Raw genomic sequence first — 21,663 nt, 5'->3', positions numbered from 1 at the left:
GTGAGGATGGGGAGACTCTGTCTCAATTTCTTTGGGACACATCATCAGGAGGGACCAGTCCCTGGAGAAGGACATCATGCTTTGTAAAGTAGGTCAGCAAAAAAGAGGGAGCCCCTCAATAGATGGATTGACACAGTGGCTGCAACAATGGGCTCAAACATAGCAATGACTGTGAGGATGGCATAAGACCTGGTAGCATTTTGTTCTGTTAATACATGGGGTCACTTGATGGCACCTAAAAAAAACAACAACAATGGGACCATAAGCATAGTACTGCTGGTAACAAAATCCTAGAACAAATTTTAATAGTCTCAACTTCTATACTCGTATCTTTTCCTTGATCTCCATCAGTAAACAAGTATTGATTAGGCGTCATCAAAGTGTAAGCAACGAACTCAGTATCACCAACCCCATGATGTTGCACTTATTCATATGTATTTGAAGCATTTTCTAAGGAGATCGAGACTGGTTCACATCATTGAAGGGGATTTGACCACACAAAAATAGATCAGAAGGGAACTAAGAATCTTTCTGCCTAGCTAAAAGACACTTTAAAAATAGGTAAAATTCTGAAATGGGTAGATGTGTATTCTTAATTCTCAGTTTCTCTAGGACTCTTGCCCCTACCCGATGGCATCTTCTCCTCCTGCTTAATAGGGTGTATGTAACCATTTGAGTTATTATGCCTTCTCTTCTCTATCCTCTGTCAAAACTTGTTTTCCATTTTTAAAAAGCGTATAGTTCACCAACATCTTTTACGTTAGCATTCCTCCTTCAGCAGTATTGATGTATTAACATTCACTTTTAATTTGGAATAAAAGTTTCTATCCACCACCCCTCACCCAACCTCCGAAGAAGTTTAAGCAACCGCTAAGAGGCAAGCTAAGTTGGTTGGGGTGGGATGGGAGGAAGGGAGGTTCCAGTGAAGTCTTTCCCACATCTTAACTGTCAGTTGTGTAAATTCTGAGGCTGGAGGAAATGGTCAGGGATGTTTTGCTCCAGCAGTGCCACACTTCCAGTTATAAAATTTGGCTGGGGTTATGCACAACCATTTCATGAAGACATTCAAGATGACCATATGAAAGGCTGTGTGGGTTGAGGGAGGGGACTTGGCTCTATGTTAGAGAGGCAGAAAATGTTCTGATATTAGCCAAGTTCAAATTAGTTGAAGCCCCAGGGTAGAACTCCCTTCCCTTTTGAACATTGCCTTGAGGCTTTTAAGAACCACAGCCAGCCTGCACTCCACAGGCATCTCATTCGAGGCACTCCTGGGCAATGTGTGAACCCATTCAGGAAGATGAGTTCCCTTGAGAACCTGCTCAACATCTCTTCCCTCAGAACCTTCAGACTTTCTGCAGAATTGAAAGTACTCTGATGGTTTTGTGAGTTGGAGGCCACACTCCTGCCACCCTGGTTTTATTTACCTCCTCTGTGTTACTTTGGAATTTCTTTTTCTTTTCTGCACTTTTTATTCCGTTTTTCTTAGGTTCACAGTAAAGTACTCACTAAAGTCAATCCACCCTCTATTGGCATAAGATTGGTCAGTGGTAAGAAAACAAAACAGAACTGAAACTCGAAACTGTGGACAGACTCACTTTTCTGGAGATGAATCTGCCTGTTTAGGGTGATAGTATGCTGTCAGTCTCCTGTAACTGACAGAATGTTTCCTTTCTGGTATTTTCTCCCTCTGTCCCTGGGGGAGGGAAGATCAACCTGAAAGCATGTACAGGCATGTACTTTCTGGTGAAAAAGGATCAAGTGGCTAAAACGGAACACTAATGAAGGACAAGTATGATTTGATATTCATAAGGGCACTTCTAACCCCAGAAATTCATAGGCACTAGCTCTGTTGGAGAAATTCCTGCTGGGAGGGTATGAGGGAAGAAGATTCAAAGTACATTCTTTTGCTAGGGAGTCAGTAACGACAGAAGATGGCCCATTCTTACTGCCCACTAGTTCCCTCCCGTGACCCAGTTTCGCCTCAGCAATTTACTACACGTAACCAGGTATTTGGTCATGCTGTGCTTACTGTCCCTTAGTTCTTTGCTTAGCTTGGCTCCTCTGAATCACTGTAGTCCCAGCTGAAATGTCGCCCTGAAGCAAAAACTTTCCTTGACCACCCAACTGAATTTGCGTCTCTTGCGCCTGCCCATGTCTCTCTTTATCTCATTACCCTGTTTTATCATCGTCATAGCATTTCTCTCCCTATGACATTATCTTGTTGATTTGTTTCTGTGGATATGTCCACAGGTTTGTTGTCTCACAATGTCCAGAAAGGCAGGAACTGCATCATTCTGATTCACTGCTATATCCAGCATGCCTGGGAAAGCACCTAGTACACTAAGGGGCTCAAACTATTTGTGGGATGAGTGAATGAGTAAATGAGAATCACTGTAGGTAGAAAGATACATACTCTGTTCAGAAAGAGGAACTCTGTGACCTCTTGGTTTATTCGTCTGTGTATCCTGCCGCACATTTTTGTAACCGAGCAGGTAGAGGTACATGTGTGGAATCATTTCTCAGGGCAGGATGTGAAGTCAGAGTGACCAGGTAAAGTAAGTAACCCTGCCATATCCCATATCCAGATAGATTTCTCTGAAATGCAGCTTATCGGGGTAGGTCAGCATGTAGACCCTGAAGCAGGACTACTGAGTTCATAGCCTGGCTCCACAACTGGCTGAGGAGTGTGACTTTGGGCAAATTAGCTTCTCTGTGCTTCAGTTTCTTTGCTTGTAAAATGAAAATAGTCAGATTACCTCCCTAATTTGGTTATTGTGTGGATTCAAAGAGTTAATATAAGTAATGTGCTTAGAACAATGTCCACCATGGGATAAGCACTATATAGATGTTTTCTATTGTTATTGTTATAATTCTCATTTCTAATAGTAGACCAAGTCAAGGGAACTTAAACCTTTTGTGCCATGAATTCTGAGTCTGGTGAAGCCTATGGACACTTTCTCATAACAATGTTTTAAAAATATAAAATAAAGTACCAGGATTACAAAGAAAACAAATTATATTGAAATATATTTATCAAAATATTTTTAAAATTTGTGATATAGAAATGTACTTTTTTAATTAACACATTAAATAACAAGATATACTAGCAAGACTCAGAACTGTAATTTCAAAGTAGTGATGAGCATAAACAATATTTTAAGACATTTACAACAATGAAAATATCTGATTTCTATCAGCAACGACATCATAGCTACTGATACTACTGTGGTGGTTTTTTGCCATCATTAATAATTTAATAAAAAGCTAAATTTCAGTTAGAGATTAGAGAAAATAAAGATATAATATTTTTCCTCCCCTTCTAGTTCACAGACTTTCTGATTACATCTACAGTTTAAGTAATCCAAGTTAAGAGCTTCTGCTACAGGTCCTGTTTTAGCTCCTCTAACAGCTATCCTAAGGTAGTTTAGCAAAACATACGTAATATTTATATATTTATTTCTAGAAATACAAGTGGTTTGACTCCTAGACATATAGCCAACAGAAAAGAAATGTCTATGCCAAAATAAACACACACACACACACAAGCACACTGCTTATCACGACACTGTCTGAAATGGTGAAATACCAGAAACAACCTAAATATCCATCAACAGGAATTTGTTAAAATAATTGTGTTAATCTGTACACTATGAAACACAAGTTTATTTTTGTTTGTTAAGGAAGAAGATGAAATCTGAAAATCATCTCTCTGTATAGACACTTTTAATTGAAATTGCCAAGTTACAAAATGAATGGTATCATCCCATGTTAGCAAAAACAAAATTAATTATATAATCATACTGATTAACAGTGGTTACAGGGGTGGGTGATTATGGGAAACTTTCACTGTCTGTGCATTTTGGTAATTAAAATTTTTCTTCCAATAAGCCTGTATCTTCTATTATCAAAGATATGATTTTTTTTTTTTTTTTAAAGAAACCAACCCAACTGTATCAGGTTTCCTGGCATCCAGAAGCCTGTATTTTCATGAATGAAGAACAAACATATTTATCATTATTTGCATGTCTGTGGACATTCTCAGAGAGAGATCCCCTGGGGCTTTTCCCAGAATTCCTACATAAGAATGTTGCCTGTGTTTCCCAAGCCACAGCCTACTTGTTTTGCTTTATATGGCTAAGAACTAGCAATTAATCTCAAAAGCTTTTGAACATGTTTGATCCAGCTGGTCTAAGTCTGCAAATATTGCGGGCTCTTAGATCCCTCTATCTACCCATTCTTCAGCATGGTGTTCCTTGATGTGATCCAATTGCTTAAGCAATGTCCAGTTGCCCACTTCATGCTCTCTGTTCTGCCTGCAGCAAAATATTTACTTTCACTTTGCTCCTCTAGTTCATTCCTGTGACTGGCCTCGTCCAGGCTTCAATACCCTCCAGCCGACCTCACCTGGCTCCACTGCATTTGAAGATTAGAGAGAGAACTTTAGGTTAGGGAGGCTGTCACAGCCGCAGCAACAATACAGCCATGTCGGCAGATGTGTATTTCAACGTTACCCTGCAAAGGGGTGTGGATTCCAAATGAATAATGGAGGATTAGACACCATTGGCAACAAATGGCATTGATTTGTCCTAGAAACCCACGCTTCTTAAAACAACTACAATAACAAAAACAATTGCCACCTTCTCTTTCTTTCACCTATGCATGTCATAACTTCTCAGCTCACAGCAATCTGGTTTTTGTCCCACAGCTCTTCCCCAAAAGTCTCCAAAGAGCGCCACATTGCCAGAGCCATGCATACCTGTGGCTTTTTTATTTGTCCTCATGATACCTAATACTGTTGATCACTGCCACATCCTTGAAACTGTTCGTTCTCACCTCTGTGTCATCATACTACTGATTTTATTCTTTCCTCTCCTTCACAGGCTCCCCTTCTCTGCTCTTAAATGTTAGGGTTCCCCAAGGTTCCTTCTATGGCTCTAAAACTACAGCCCACAAGCCCCACCAAACTGAACGTATCCAAACCTAAACTCAGTATCTTTCTCCAAAACCTTCTCTTCTGTTTTTCATTTCCTATCCCAATACATGACACCCTGATTGCTTGCTCAAGGCCAAACACTAAGCATCCCTCTAGAACCCTCTCTCTTACTCAGCGTTTTTACTCAACCTGTCTTTTGATTCTATAGCTTTTACCTCCTTAAATTTCTTCAATAGATTTCACTCCATTACACCACTATTGCCTTAGTTCAAGATCTCATTATTTCTCATCTGGGTGACCACAACACTCTCCCAACTAGCCTTCCTACCTCTAGTTTCATGAGCTCTTTTTACCCTTTCACAAATGCCTAAGTGACCTTTCTAAAGCCAAAATATGATTCTTTGATTTTCTTATTTAAGTGTCTATAATGAAGATTTGTAGCTTTCAATACAAAAGTCAAACTCCATTTACCAACCAATGCCAATCATGATGTAGTTTCTGCCTACTTCTCTAGGCTCATTTCCTGCCATTCACACTACACATAGTTCAGTTTAACTACATAAAATAATTTGCTGCTTGTTCCCTATGAACACAGGTCACTTGTCCATGCATGAGGCTCTCTATTTGGAGTGCCCAATTTCTATACACAGCCTACTACATCATCACACATATCTACAGACCTATTTGGCATAAGTCTAGCTAATGTGTACCTATCATTCAAAACTCAGTTCAAGTGTCACCTACCCAGGTATCTTTCTTGTATCCTCACCCCTCAATACCAGTCTAATTTAAATCTACCCTATGCTATCACTAACATGGCACTGATGATACGGCACTATCTCCCCGACTAGACTAGAAGCTTTTCAATGGCAGAAGTCATGTCTCATTAGATTCTATAGCCTCAGCACCTAGTGGGTACTTAACAAATGTTTGTGGGATAAAAAAATGGATGAACCTAATGAAATTTACTTTAGGCACACACCACCATGCACTCCACACTCAGCCCTAAGCCAATCAGTTCATGTCGCTCACTTCCTCACAAGTCTTCTATACACTGTCATTGGAATAAGGTCTAAACTTCTTAATCCAGAACCCAAGACTTTCATGATCTAATCTCAAACTGCCTGTCCACAATTATTTCCCACCATATCCCCACCATAGATCCTGTGCTATATCCCCACCCTACTGTCCACCTTTCCCTGAATACTTATACTCTCACACTTGCAGACCTTGGCTTATTGAAGGAAGAATCATCAACCAGCCTTATTTGGGAAATTTTCTTCCTCTCAGGAAAAATTAATTTTTCTTTCCTATTTTTCCCTATTCAAAGTGCCTCTATTTAGTGTTAGTTATATTTTTGCTAGTTTTATATGTAATTTTTTCCTCCTCATTGAATTATAGGGTCCCTAGGAACAGGGAGTGACTTGCACATGGTAGATAATTAATAAATATTTGTTGAATTAAATATACTCAACTGGGAAATTTCACTTTATTTCCTATTCAATTTTAAATTGCGAAGTCTCTACATCAAGATTGTTCCTAAATTCATGTTCTGGTCTACTCATGTTTTACTCTAGACACTGTAACCTGGAAAAAAAAAACTCACAGAAAAAAAAAAATCCCTAAAAATCTCACTAACATGATGGCCAATCAAAAAACTGAGTATAATTTAATTTAAGAGGATGAATATAATAAATAGGATTATTATTATATTAAGAAGGCTATGCTTTCTGAAAATGCAACATCATATTCCAGTAGATTAAGAAGGCATTTCCTTTATTGATTTTGGAGAAGTGGGATCTACAAAGAGCCATGCCATGAGGACTATTCACAGTATGTCTACCAAAGTTCCAAGACATTGTCAATGAGGTCAAGGCAGTCAGTGATAGTGGAAAAGACAAATCTCCTTTTGGTGTATTCATAATCAATGAAATGAGCATTTCTCTGTTAATACAGTACTCAGAAGGAAAACCTAAAATGGCATCTCTTGTTATCTTAAAACAGCCTTGAGTTTGCACCCCTAAAAATGTACTTCTTGCCCCTCAACATGCCCTCAGCTTCTTCCATTCCTCTCAGAAACACAGGGAAATTCCAATATTCTCCTGTGTCATTGACCAAAGATGAGCACGTCAACCATAGTAGAACTTGCTGGTTCTCTGGTGACTGTGTCAGAAACCCAAGTGTTTCTTCAAGTATTACTCATTGTGCAATAACTTTCATAGATAAAGAGCTCCAGCCTCCTTTAGTCTTCAGACGATGACAATACAAACCAATTAGTATTGCTGAAGGCAGAGACTGGGGGTAGGGATGAGGTCAGGGTGGCAAGAGAGGGGGGAGTGGAGAAAAAGGGAAATCCCCTTCCTGATGGGCACAGCTTTTTTCTCTCTGCTGTATCAGTTTGCATCTAACTCAATTTAATGAGCACTAGCTGTGAACCCTCTGTTAGAATCTCTGGTGGATCACAAGCAAAATTTCACTTAATTGCAGAGCAGTATCTATAATCATATGAAAAACAATTGGAGAATAACATAGGTCATTTTATTGCAATGTTCAATTATAATAAAATGATTCAGAGTTCTCACTTTGAATAGTCAGAATGAAGAGACACACGAGTCAGAATATATAAAGAAAGTTTCCTGGAACTGAGGCCTAAACTTGCTTTGAAAATGAAAACTATTTTGACAGGCAGATTGCAGACATCAACATATCATATGGAGCTTGGAGAAATAAATTGAACTTGCCCTTCTTACAAAATTTCAGAAATTTGAAGTTTCTTGAGCACTTTTCAAAGGTCATTTTGTTTTAGGCTTTACCTCAATTCTACTTTCCTTCCCAATTATTTAAAAACCTCAATCATGAATCTACTTTGACTTTGTGCTCAGTTGCCTGTCTATGTGGAGTCCAGATTTCTTTTTGAGCAATGGAATATTGAAATAAGAAACAGTAAAAATAAAATCTCCAAAATGAAATGGATCACTTCCTCTTTCCCTTCCTGAGAAATACAGTCCAAAAGCCATTAGGTGGACCTGAGCAATACAGGCATCCAGGTGGAGGTGAGGAAGCTGCATCATGCAAAGAGCCCAAGAGTGGTAAGGCTGGTGTCCACATAGGAGTCATAGCCCAACAATGATGAGGAGTGTGTCCATGAAGAAGGTGGCCTGGTACAGGTGCTGGAGCCTGAGTAGGATTAGGAAGGTTTCCACAATGGAGGGGACCTGCTGTGGGTGTCAGAGAGTAAGCAGATTGATGAGAGCATCCACAAAGGTGGGAGGCCCTGAATGGGTACCTGAGCCCAAATGGAGTGGAAAGGGCTACCCCCACTGTGTAGTATTTTAACCTGAACAAGATGAGGAGGAGCAACAGTGCTGTTGGGAGTGTTGGAGCCTATGATGCACTAAGAGGGCTTCAGTTTGAGGGAGCAGCCAGGCACAGGGTATTAGAACTCAGGCAGGGTTGGGGGTACTCTATAGGAGGTAGAACAGTGATGACAGGAGATCGGGTATATATAGGGAGGTTGATCAAATAAGAAGCATATTAAGGACAACAGGAACCTGGTTTCTCACTGTTGGAAAAAAGAGATACAAATATGGAAAGGAAGAAAACAAGAATGAACCATTTGGTGTTTGTCCTAGTGATCTAGGGCTGCTATGACAGCAATACCACAAGTGGCTGGCTTTAACAAAGAGAAATGTATTTTCTCACAGTCTAGTAGTCTCACAAATTCAGGGCATCAGCTCCAGGGGAAGTCTTTATCTCTCTGTCAGCTCTGGAGGAAGGTGCTTGTCATCAGCCTTCCCTTGGTCTGAGAGCATCTCAGCGCAGGAACCTCAGGTCCAAAGGATGCGCTCCGCTCCCGGCACTGCTTTCTTGATGGTATGAGGTCCCCATGTCTCTCTGCTCACTTCTGTCTTTTATATCTCAAAAGAGATTGGCTTAAGACACCATCTAATCTTATAGACCTCATCAATATAACTGCTGCTAATCCATCTTATTACATCATAGTGATAGCATTTACAACACACAATCATACAATACTGGGAATCATGACCCAGCCAATGACAGACATTTTCTGGGGACACAATTCAATCTATGACAGTGTTGAACTGAAATTGGAGGTATTGGTGTGAACACATGGATTTTAATATATACAAATAGAAAAGGGAATAAATATAGATGAGTATAGTGTGTACATACATAGACACACACACAAATAGATACATTCCTCCCCAACTCTATCCATTGAGAGTGCTTGGGAGTAGTGACATCTGAAGAACAATTAGCACTTCTAGCAACCAGATCTTGGTTTCTAAATATCACTCTCAACTTAAAGTGATCAGGACTCCTTGGAGAAATAGCTGATTCCACAGCTGGGGTAGGGAAAATACAAAATAAGCTTTGAACATCTTGTTAGCCAAAAAGCAAGAAAGTGCTCAAAGAATGGTGGGGTGTGTCAAAAGGACTTGGAAGCCAGAATGAAGAGTTCCCCACTAGCGAAACTGTAGATCATTTGAAGGTCTAAAATAATGATAATAACACATAATTTATTGAAAAAGATGGAAATCCTTGAGCATATATTAATATAAATAAATGAAAGACTAAATACAAAGTTTACTTGTATACACATAGTCTCAAAGTATTTCCCCACAAAATACTTAAGAATTACATGGGAAAGAAAAGAGTAACTTTAAAGCGGACAAGCTGGATGTCATCATCTTAATTAAATGATCAAATTAGCATCATCGGTAATGTGACAAGCCAAAATTTATGCCACCTGATAGTGAACCATGAGAAGAACACAGCCTCACTTCTGTGCTATTTCTGCCAAAGATGAATAACCTGCAATGGTTTCGGGTTCAAGCGTGATGAAACATCAGACAACTCAAATCGATCAAATAACAAATCCATAATCTCAAAAAGTGCCAAGCCATGAAAGCCAAGGAGAGAAGACTAAAAATTAAAGGAAACTAAAGGGACATGACAACTAAAATCCAGTGTGTGACTCTGAACTAGATCTTTTTCCTATAAAAGGTTATTGATGACCTTGACAGTTTTGAAAAGTACTGCTCAGATACTTTATAGAATATCCCTCCATTTGGTTTTGTCTGATGTTTGCTCATGATTATACTGTAGTTATGGATTTGGGGGAAGTTTACACAGATGTGAAGTTCCTTTTTCATTACTTGGTATCAGGGAGTACATGATATCAACATGACTTATTATTGGTGATGTTAACTTTGATCACTTGATTAAGGTGATGTCTGCCAGGTTTCTCCACTGTAAAGTTACTATTTTCCCTGTCCGTACTCTATTCCTTAGAAGTAACTCACTAAATCCAGCACACACTCAAGGGATAGGGATTTATGCACCACCTCCTAGAAGGAGGAGTGTCAAAGAATTTGTGGACATATGTTAAAACCACCACAACATTAATAAATATTTGGGGGAGATACTTTGAAGCTATGCAAATATTCTGTTTCCCGTTAAAATTTTGCCCACTAATTTTAGCATTTATCAATGAACCTTGCCTTCAGTTACTATTACTTTGATATTTTTATATTCCCCTCATTGCATCTACATTAGTTATTTAGAATTCTTCTATAGGGAAGTTTTCTCTATTCTTCATTTATTAATTTATTCAATAATTATATAACTATAGACTCATACTTATTTATTTACATCTTTTATCTCAAAATAATTTTATATTTTACAGAAATTTTCAGAGTTCCCATATACCCTGTCCCAGTTTCCCTGATACTATCATCTTACATTAGTGTGGTACATATACTCAATCCAAGAAAGCAACATTGGTACATTACTATTAACTAAACTGCAGAATCTATTCAGATTTCATCAGTTTTTCCATTAATGTTCTTTTGCTATTCCAGGAGTCAATCCAGGATATCATATTGTATTTAGTTGTCATGTCTACATAGTCTCCTCTGGTCCGTGAGAGTGCCTTTCTTTCCCATCCTCTTTAGGAAGGTTATGTCATGCATCTGGAATACAGTTAGATTAATTTGACACAATCTGCAGTCTAACCTCAGATCCCCGCAATATCCTGGTTGATTTCTTTAAAATTTTAATACAATAAAATTCACTTTTTGTGGTGTACATGTCTATGCATAATCATGTATCCACCACAACAATACCATACAGAAAAGTTTTATCACCCCCAAAATTCCCTTGTAGTTAATCTGTCCCCCGTCCTCCAACTCCTGGCAATCAATATATAAAGAACAACAATAAGAAAACAAACAACATAATAATAAAAAAAGGTCAAAAGATCTGAACAGACACTTTTACTAAAGAAGACAACTGCATCCGTTTTCTGTCCCTATAATTTTGTCTTCTCCAGAGTGTCTTATAAGTAGAATCATACAATATGTGTACCCTTGGGAGTTTAGTATACTTCAGTTAGCAAAATGCATTTAAGATTTAGCCATGTTTTTGCATGAATCAATAGTTAATTCCTTTATCATTGCTTAATAGTATCCCATTACATAGATGTTCAACAGTTTGTTTATCCATTTATCTATTGAAGACCATCTTGGTTATTTCCAGTTTTTGATGATTATGAATAAAGCTTCTATAAATACTTGTTTACAGATTTTTGTGAGAGCAAAAAACTGTTTTCTGCCACCAAGGAATGAGAGTTCTTGTTGCTCTGTATCTTTACCATCATTTGATAGTGCCCTGTTTTTGCTTTTTTAGGACTTTATAATATATGTGTAGTGGTATCTCACTAAGGTTTTAATTTTAAATTTCCAGTGACTAATGATATTGAACATATATTCCAATGCTCATTGGGCCTTCACTTATCTTCTCTGGTGAAGTGTCTACTCTGACCTTTTGATCATTTTCTGTATTAGGTTGTTTGTTTTCTTATTGTTGTTCTTTACGTATTCTGGATATAAGTTCTTTACCAGCTATGCAAATTGCAAATATTTTCTCCCAGTCTCTGGATTGTATTTTCATTTGATTACTGGGTTTTTTTTTTACAGAGCAGAAGTTTTAATTTTAATAAAGTTCAAATTATTAATTTTTATTTTATGTATTGTTCTTTTGGTATCATACTTAAAAACTCATTGTCAAACCAAAGGCCGTGTAAATTTTTGCTACCTTTTCTTCTAGAAGTTTTAGCTTTTCCTACAATCCATTTCAAGTTAATTTTTGTGTATAGTATGAAGTAAAGGTGAGGTTCACTTTTTGCATAGGAATAACCAATTGTTCTAGTACCATTTGTTAAAAAGATTATCCTTTCCTTGTTAAATTGCCTTGCTGCCTTCTGTTGAAAATCAGTTGAACATATATAAATGGGTATATTTCTTAAAATCAAGTAGTGTGAGTCCTCCAAATTTGTTCTTATTTTTGAAATTGTTTTGACAATTTTAGGTTCTTTGCATCTACTTATAAATTTTGGAATTAGCTTGGTCAATTTCTACAGTCTCAATCCAAATCTGCTGAGATTTTGATAGAGATTGCATTGTATCAATTTTTGGTAAATTGGTATCATAAAAATATTGAGTCTCTGCTCCATGAACATAGTATCTGTCTCCACTTCTCTACATCTCTTCTGTAATTTCTCTCAGTACAAGCTGTTTCTTGAAGGCAAAAGGTAATAAGTTTCAGTGAAGGGTGATAAGCAAAGTCACAGGATCTAAAGTTACATAAGATAATTTAGTCTGGTAACACTTTATATATTTCTATATATTTCAAAATCCTCTTAGAGGAATGAAATGTAGCAATTTATTTTATAATGATAAACCAAAGTCATTAAGAGAATATTAAATTCAATCTAGTATATTGTTTAATAAGGCAAGATTGTACATGATAATTTTTTAGAGATCTTTTAATAGGGGGTAAAATAAAAGATGTTTTGGTGCTTAAAAGGTTAAGTTTCAATTAAGTGGAAAATTCACTAAAAAGAAATGCTTCATTCCCGATGATGCCAAAAAACTGAGTTACTTTATAAATGACATCCTTTCTAGCTTTAGAAGTAAGACAGGCAAGCCAGGTTTCTCCTTCTGCCTGGGGAACTCCCTGAGAGAGACTGTACGAGTTTTTCTTTCACTATGCTCAGGGCTTTGTAAGATATTGTTTGATCTTGTTTGTGACTTCAGAAAGTGGCTGACAATGTACTGGTGCCTCTAAGAACTTCCCACAAGAAATACAATCTGTTTTCTCTGAGCAAAAAAAAAGGAAGCCTTGGTTTTCTCATAGATGCACTTTGGTTTCATAGAGCAGAGATAAAAGTTGTCAGGTTTATTTTTCTTTTTCTCACAACACGAGGTAAATCACCTTTGATCTAATAGCTTTGGTAGTTGGAGATTCAATTAACAACACATAGACAAGAGGGTCTAAATGAGAAGAGTAAAGGAAATTTAAGTATTTGGGTTAATTTTTTCATGAGTCACATTTTTCTATGATTCTATGTCAGATGCCCCTTCGGGATAGTAGAATCTAGTTTTACATTTAAATTGATCTACTCATTTAGGGCTGTAAGAAATAGGTAGGGCCTCAAATATTCATTCATATTAGATGCTATGGGATCAGCATCACTAGGGTATGTGGGAAAAGCCAAAATTCTTGTTCGCCTAAAACTTATTATTTCTTTTTTCTTTTTTAATTGTGATTTAGGTGAAAGTTTACAGAGCTGATGAGTTTCCCAATACACAGTTAATATACAAATTGTTTTGTGACAATGGTTGCCAACCCTGCGATGTGTCAACACTCTCCCCTTCTCCACTCCAGGTTCCCTGTTTCCATTTATCCAGTTTTCCTGTCCCTTCCTACCTTCTTGTCTTTGCTTTTGGGCTGGTGTGTCCATTAGTCTCGTACACATGATTGAACTATGAAGCATGTCTCTCACATGTCTTATTGTTGACCCTATAGACCTGTCTAATCTTTGAAGGGCGAACCTCAGGAGTGACTTCAGTATTGAGTTAAAAGGATGTCTGGGGGCCGTACTCTTGGGGTTTCTCCAGTCTCTGTCAGACAAGCAAGCCTGGTTTTGTTTTTTGTTTGTTTGTTTTTTGTGAATTTGAATTTTGTTCTACGTTTTTCTCCCACTCTGTCTGGGACCCTCTATTGCAAGCCCTGCCAGAGCAGTCAGTGGTGGTAAGCAGGCACTATCTAGTTGTTCTGGGCTCAGTCTGGTAGAGGTTGTGGTAGTTGTCATCCATTAGTCCTTTGGACTAATCTTTCCTTTATGTCTTTGGTCTTCTTCATGCTCCTTTGCTCTAGCCGAGATGGGACCAGTAGATGTATCTTAGACGGCCCCTCGCAGGCTTTTAAGACTCCAGTTGCTACTCACTACAGTCGAATATAGAACATTTTCTTTATAGACAATGTTATGCCAATTGAGCTAGATGTCCCACGAGACCATAGTTCCCAGCCCTCCGCCCCAAGGCAAACTCATAGAAGCTTCACAGACACATCCAAACACCCTGAGAGACAAAGCTATTTGGCTAAAAATTACTTAAAATTTCCTGGAAGGCTGGATTGGTATGTAATATTGTCACTAAATAGGTTGAATGTGGGAGAAAGGATAAAAATACGAGCTAAACTTGTGGAGGGTGTAAACTACCATTTAGCATTCATAAACCTTCTGTTATTACTGAAAAACATTATCTGAAACCCTGAGAGTCATTGTTCTTTAACCAGTTCTCTACTCCTTGGTATTAGAGAAATAATATTTCATTTCTAAATTTTTTATTACAGGACTTTTCTTTTTTGCCATGATGATTTTGGCTAATATGCTTTTCTCATTTGATTTTGCCCAGAAAAAAAAGAAAATATACGTATGAGAATTTTAAGTTAACCAATGGTTAATATCAGCATCAACTAAATGTAACATTTTTCCAGTTTAACTACAACTCAATTCAATCTTTATATTGTTAGTGTGTTCTTGTTAATGTTAGATGGCAAAGCATTTTAATAGGTTTGGCATAATGTGAGGTGGGGTCTCCTAAAGCAAGAGTACCTAGGATCAACTGTAGATCTTAAGATAGCCTTGTCATTCAGAGCCTGGGTGGGGAATAAATACAGCAAAACATACCAGATGGATGTTCTTTAAATAGTTTCTCTGATACAATCATTATCATGAAATGCCTCATGGCGTTTGTTGTGATTTGTTTGTTTGCTTGTTTGTTTTCAGATATGTCTCTAACCCATCTTAGTCATTACCTAATTCCATGATTGTTACAAGTATAACTTCTCTCCCTATTCCCTGTCTTTTTTCATAACAACATATTTATCTTTCTAAAACACAGCTTTCATTATGTCATTGAATTGCTCAAAAACATGCAGCGAGTCTTCATTACTTAGAAGAGAAAGTGACAACTTTCTAATATGGCCAGAGTGAGAAAGCACAGACACCAGAGTCAGGCTTGCATCTTTTGAACCTCTTCTGCTGAACAGCCTTTGAAGCTCCTTGGCTAAGAGGATTTGGTTGGGTTAGAGCTCAATCAAAGTGAAGCAACGAAATTTACTAAGATGTCTTTTCCAAGGATATTTGAGGAAACAAATAATCTATACTGATTTTCATCTCCTAAGTTTTGCTTGCTTAGTGCTAGGAATATTTATTTGTTCTTAAAACTTAACTCTTCTTTCTATACTTATTAATTCATTTAACAAATATGTATTGAGTACCTTCTATATGGAAGACACTGGGTTTGCAAAGATAAATAACTGGCTTCACATAAAGAACTTGCAGATTAATTGGGGGAGACAAAATAATTGCAATTCTCAAATAGAGATATGCTAAAGGAACATAGATCGCTCAAAGGACAGGGTGACCAACTTTGCTTTCAGAGTTAAGGAAACCAAAAAAAAAAAAAACAAACTCTTTGCCATCAAGTCGAGTCTGACTATAGCGACCCTATAGGACAGAGTAGAACTGCACCATAGAGTTTCCAAGGAGTGCCTGATGGATTTGAACTGCCGACGTTTTGGTTAACAGCCATAGCACTTAACCACTACGCCACCAGCATTTCGAAGAGGGGCTTATTTGAGCTGACTCTCAAAGAATGAACTGGAGAACAGCAGGCTGCTTGAACAGGTATCAAATGGCTTACTGTAGTCAGGTACTTCTAAGTAGCTCACCGGGGTTGGAGTACACATGTTAAGAGAGTGGTAAGAGATGAGACTGGGTAGTTAAACAAGGGTCAAATCCCAAAAAGTCTTGGGAGCCACAGTAAGAATTTTAGAATTTATCATGTAGAAAACGGAGTCATTTAAGCAGGAAATCGAGATAATCTGATTTGCCTTCTAGAAATATGGGTCTATTGACTGTCTCTTCCATTTGATCATTTAAAGACTCTCAGCTGGCCCATGTTACTTGTCATAGAAACCACATAAACAGTTCTCACGGGCACCTGTGATCTACCTTACAACTCATCCATCCACCAAAAAAACCAAACCAAACCCAACGCCATTGAGTTGATTCTAACTCGTAGAGACCCTATGGGGCAGAATAGAACTGCCCCGTAGGGTTTCCGAGGAGCAGCTGGTGGATTCAAACTGCCAACCTTTTGGTTATCAGCAGAGCTCTTAACCACTGCACCACCAGGGCTCCAACATCTCCCATATATTCCAAAACTCCTCCATCGGATCTCTGGGATTCTTTGCCCCATTTTGGTTCCAGTTTCCCTGATCTGAATCTCAACACTCACCTCTGTTCTTGCATTGTTGATATTATTTTTAGACCCTTTTCTGACACAATATCAACACTTACCAGTTAGCATGATGCAATGCAATTTTTGGTCAAGAGCTCTTCCTTACATCACCACCCAGTTCCATCTTGGTCTCTTGGATGTAGTTTCTCTCTAGGACTAGCCTAACTGCAATAGGGATCAAACAAGGGTAGTGTGAAGGGTAATATTAAATGCAGTTTAGAAAGAAGACAAGGAGGACAGCTATGGGATTATCACAATAATTATGTAAGAGATAAACTAAGTGGAAGGAAAATACGAAAGAGTGAAGAAAGTATAATAGGCAAGGTTTAGGAGCTAGGTAGAGCAATGTCTTCTGGGTTCTTTACCTGAGTGAGTAAGTTGTCTCATTCACTGAGAGAAAACAGAGGAAGCAGATTAGAGGGAGAAGATACCGATCCCAGTTGTGGATCTTTTGAGTCTGTAGTGCCTACCAAACATTTTGATGGCAATATCTGATGGGCAGGAGTCCTTGAGTAGCACAAAGTTTAACATGCTTTGTTGCTAACCAAAAGGTTGGTGGTATGAGTCCACTTAGAAGGGCCTCAGAATAAAGTTCTGGTGATCTACTTCTGAAAACCTAGCTGTTGAAAACCCTATGGAGTGCAGTTCTACTCTGACACACCATGAGTCAGTATTGACTCGATGGCAACCAACAACAACAACAACAATCCAGTAGGCAGCAAGATATCTAATCTTGGAATTCAGGAGTATCTGCACTAGAAAAAGATTACCTAGAGAGAGTGTGCAGGATGAGGAGAGGATGAAAAACAAAGTTTTATGGAACAAAAATATATAAGAACAAACAAAAAAGATAAGACCCCATGAAAGAGAGCAATAGGTGGCCAGAGAATAGAAGCAAGACTCTGAAGGAGTGATGTTAGACATTCAAAGAAGAAAAGGTTTACCTTTATCAAATACAGCAGAGATGTTAAGCAAGAAAATTGACAATTAGATTTGGTAGTTAGAAGGGTTTTAATGACTTTGAAGAGAGCAGTTTCAGTAAAGTGATAAGGAAGCTAAATTAATTTCATTGAAAAAAGTGGAAACTGAGGAACTGTTTATAGAAAATATAGATAACTTTAGAGGAAGCTTTATTATTAATAAAAATAATGAGTTGGTGTTATAGATGGCTTTGGAGGATTTTTTGGTTATGCTTTGTTCTTGTAAATGGGAACAAAAAACAAACCCATTGCCACTGAGTCAATTCCAACTCATAGTGACCTTATAGGACAGAGTAGAACTGCCCCATAGGGTTTCCAAGTAGCAGCTGGTGGATTCAAACTGCTGACCTCTTTGGTTAGCAGCCGAGCTCTTAACCACTACATCACCAGGGCTCCTGTAAATAGAAAAGGTTTGAATATGTTTCTACACTTCAAGGAAAGGAATCACTACAAAGTGAGACTGAGAGAGAGTAATTGCTGGACCAAGGCCATAAAGGAGGCAGGAGAAGTTGGTATATGGATGGGAACATCACATCTTGTGATACATAATGGAAAGAGGCAAAGACAACTGCAGATATAAGTTTGTAAATGTGGAGGTGAGAAACTGAGGAAATTAATACCTGCTCACTCCAGTGTTCCCTTTGATGTAAGAGACATGTTCAGCTGTGAAGAGTGTGAGTTAAAACTTTAAGAATGAAGAAATATTGGCATAACCACCAAAGAAATTGCAAGCAGAGCCCACCCAACTGAGGTTGGTGACCATTAATGGCAGTATGTGTCATTCCTGTGGTTTTCTCCAGCAGCTGAAATTAAGGGCAGAGAATCTGGATGTTATGTAAAGGAGTTTAAACTTTATCATGTGTCGTGGTGATCTGGTGCTGCTATAACAGTAATACCACAAGTGGATGACTTTAACAAAGAGAAATTTATTCGCTCACAGTTTAGGAGGCTAGAAGTCTGAACTCAGGGTGCTGACTCCAGGGGAAGGCTTTCTTTCTCTGTCAGATGTCGGGGAAGGTCCCTGTTATCAATCTTCACCTGGTCTAGGAGCTTATCAGCGCAGGGACCCTGGGTCCAAAGGACGTGCTCCCCCCTGTTTCTTCATTCTTGGTGTTATGAGGTCCCCCTGTCTCTCTGTTTGCTTCTCTTTTTTGTTATCTCAAAAGAGACTGACTCAAGATACAGTCTAATCCTATAGATTGAGTCCTGCCTCACTACCATAACTTCCTCTAATCTTGCCTCATTAATATCACAGAGGTTAGGATTTATAATAGGATAATCACATCAGATCACAAAATGGTAGACAACCACACAATACTGGGAATCATGACCTAACCAAGTTGACACACATTTCTTGGGGACACGACTCAATCAATAACATCATGTAAGACTGATGTAAGTTAAAAATTAGTAAAGCAGGCGTTCATGTGTGTGCGTGGGTTGGGGGGAGGAATGGAAATTGAAGTCATTTGAAAGTGAAGGATGTATGTGATATCACTGAAGGTGTAGGCCAGAAAGTAAAAGAAGTGGGGCTAGAAGAGAGTAATGGAGTAGGAGAAAAAGGTGTTGCTGAGGGATCTAAAGTCTTTTTGAATGGAAGAATAATGTCATTAGGTAGGAATCGAGAGAGTGGATAATCAGGACGATAATCAAGGCTGGGACGGTGGGTTTTAAGGTTTCAGAAGTGGACAATATTCAGAATATTGTATTGGGTGTTATTTGCTGAAGTATGGAGTAGTAGGTCAAAGTTGTTGTGATGGTTAAGATTGTGTGTCAACTTGGCTGGGCCGTGATTCTCAGTGTTTATATGTGATCACCCCCATGATTGGATATGCTGTGAGTAGCCAATAAGTTGAAAGGGAGTTTCCTTGGGCGTGTGGCCTGCATCCGAATATGAGTGGACGTTCTGGCTTTTGCCTGCTCTGGACCCTGCAGCTGGCTTCTCCTCTCTGACCTGCCAGTCTTGGGTTTGCCAGCCCCTGCAGCTACGTGAATCAGGAGAAGCCTAGAAGTCTTGCCTGCCGATCTTGGGATTCGTCAATCTTCACAGCCTGTGAGCAAGAGCCCCACTATCTGACCTGCTGATCTTAAATTTGCCAGCTCCTGCAGCTATGTGAATCAGGAGAAGCCTCTATCCTGAACCACAGACTTGGGATGTTCCAGCCTCTACAATTGCGTGAGCAATTTCCTTGATATAAATCTCTCTCTATATATATTGATACGCTTTACTGGTCTTGCTTCTCTAGAGAACCCAGCCTAAGACAGTTGTTGAGTCAATAATTTCAAGAAACTTTGAGGCTATGGCATTGGGTTCTTTGTCCCTGTAAACACTGAGGTCTCCCAATATATGCATGACTTGGCAGTTGAGATGCAACTCTTGAATGTGCATAAACAAGCGTGAAAATGGTAGATGATGCTGTAAAGGAGGCATAGAGGATGGTGTAACAAAATGACATGAATTTTTAATGAGAAAGCTATTTAAGCAAGAGTGAAAGATTAATGCTCTAGAATGGTTATTCTCAAACTTTGGCATGCATAAAAATCACCTGGAGGGCTTGATAAAACACACATTGTTGGACCTTACCCCCAGCAATGGGGTGGTCTGTGATGGGGCAGAGAAATTTGCATTCCTAAAAAATTCCCAGGTGATGCTGAGGCTGCTGGTTTAGGGAGCACACTTTGAGAACCACAGCTCTGGCATTATCTATAACAAGAATTTGAGAGAGCTGACCTTGCCAGATGTGCAAGCATAAGCATCTTCCATAAGACAGGATTCAGTGGGGAGTCAAGGCTTCAGAAGAGAGTTGCATTTTTTATTTATATTAAAGGAATGAGTGCAGAAATCATTCAGTGAAGTGATTGAGGAGTGAAGGGACTCTATTCTTATGGATGTGATAAAATAGTTTAGGAAAAGATCCACATGGATAGGTATGTGAGGCTCTAAGGAGGATACAAAAACCAAAAACCCATTGCCATTGAGTTGGTTCTGACTCATAGCAACCCTATAGGACAGAGTAGAACTGCCCCCCATAGTGTTTCCAAGGAGCAGCTGGTGGATATGAACTGCCAACCTTTTGGTTAGCAGCCAAGCTCTTAACCACTGTGCCACCAGGGCTCCCTAGGGAGGATGCACAGACTATATGGGAAATAAAAAAGATTCTGAGGGGCTCCAATTTAAGGGAGTAGCTAAGGATGGCTAGGTTGTGAAGCTCTGTGTTAGCAAGGGCTGAGATGCTAAGGATGTTAGGTGAATCTGGAGCTGGCTCAGCTACTGGTAGACTTTGTCGCTCTTAAAGCAGCAACGGAGGTTAAAGCCCTTGTCTTCCCATGGTGAAACTGGGGATTCTCTGAGATGTAGGGAGAGTCCCCAGGTTCTTTGTCTACGTAGTTGTTCAGCTCATAATCCCTTTACATGAACAACCAGAAAGTAGAATAGGGAAACTCCTGGGGAATTTTTCTCCTGATTAAACAGTGTTCAAGGCTGTTGGCCCTTGGTGACATAGCCTCAAATATAATATCAAGATTTGGGTTGATGTCTAGAGATGACCAGCTTTTTTGAAGAGCACCTGGAATTTAGACATTAACTAACCTATGCAAAAATGTAAGTCCTTTAAAAATGTAAAGAATTATTGAATGCTAATAGTTTTTCAACAATAGTTTTGAAGCATATTAACAGTAAACTCTTCAAACTTTGTCACTTATAACATTTAAGTTATATTTTAATTATAGAAGGTCTTTCATAATAGCTCTTTCAAATTTGGGTGAGCCCTACAGAGGCTGGTATTTTTTAAATACATTTTACACTAGGTTATTTTTCTTCAGATTACTTATAAGAGCTTTCTGAATTTTAAAAAAGTTCCCATGAATCTCTGAGAATTTATGTTGTGATGGTGGATTGGGCATTTAGTAATTTATTTTAGAACATTAAATTGGCAACTGGCTTAATCGAGATTGTTCTTGTTCTCTTTTTGTTATTTTACTTTGTCCTTTTTTTAAATTTTATTTTTCCCTTTTGTTATTTTATTTTGTCCTTTTAAACATACTATGATATAGAAAGTGAATATTTTCCTAATTT

This window comes from Trichechus manatus, unplaced genomic scaffold, assembly GCF_000243295.1.
Source record: "Trichechus manatus latirostris isolate Lorelei unplaced genomic scaffold, TriManLat1.0 scaffold00021, whole genome shotgun sequence".
In the NCBI taxonomy this organism is placed as follows: Eukaryota; Metazoa; Chordata; class Mammalia; order Sirenia; family Trichechidae; genus Trichechus; species Trichechus manatus.
Note: the sequence above shows the minus strand (reverse complement) of the source record.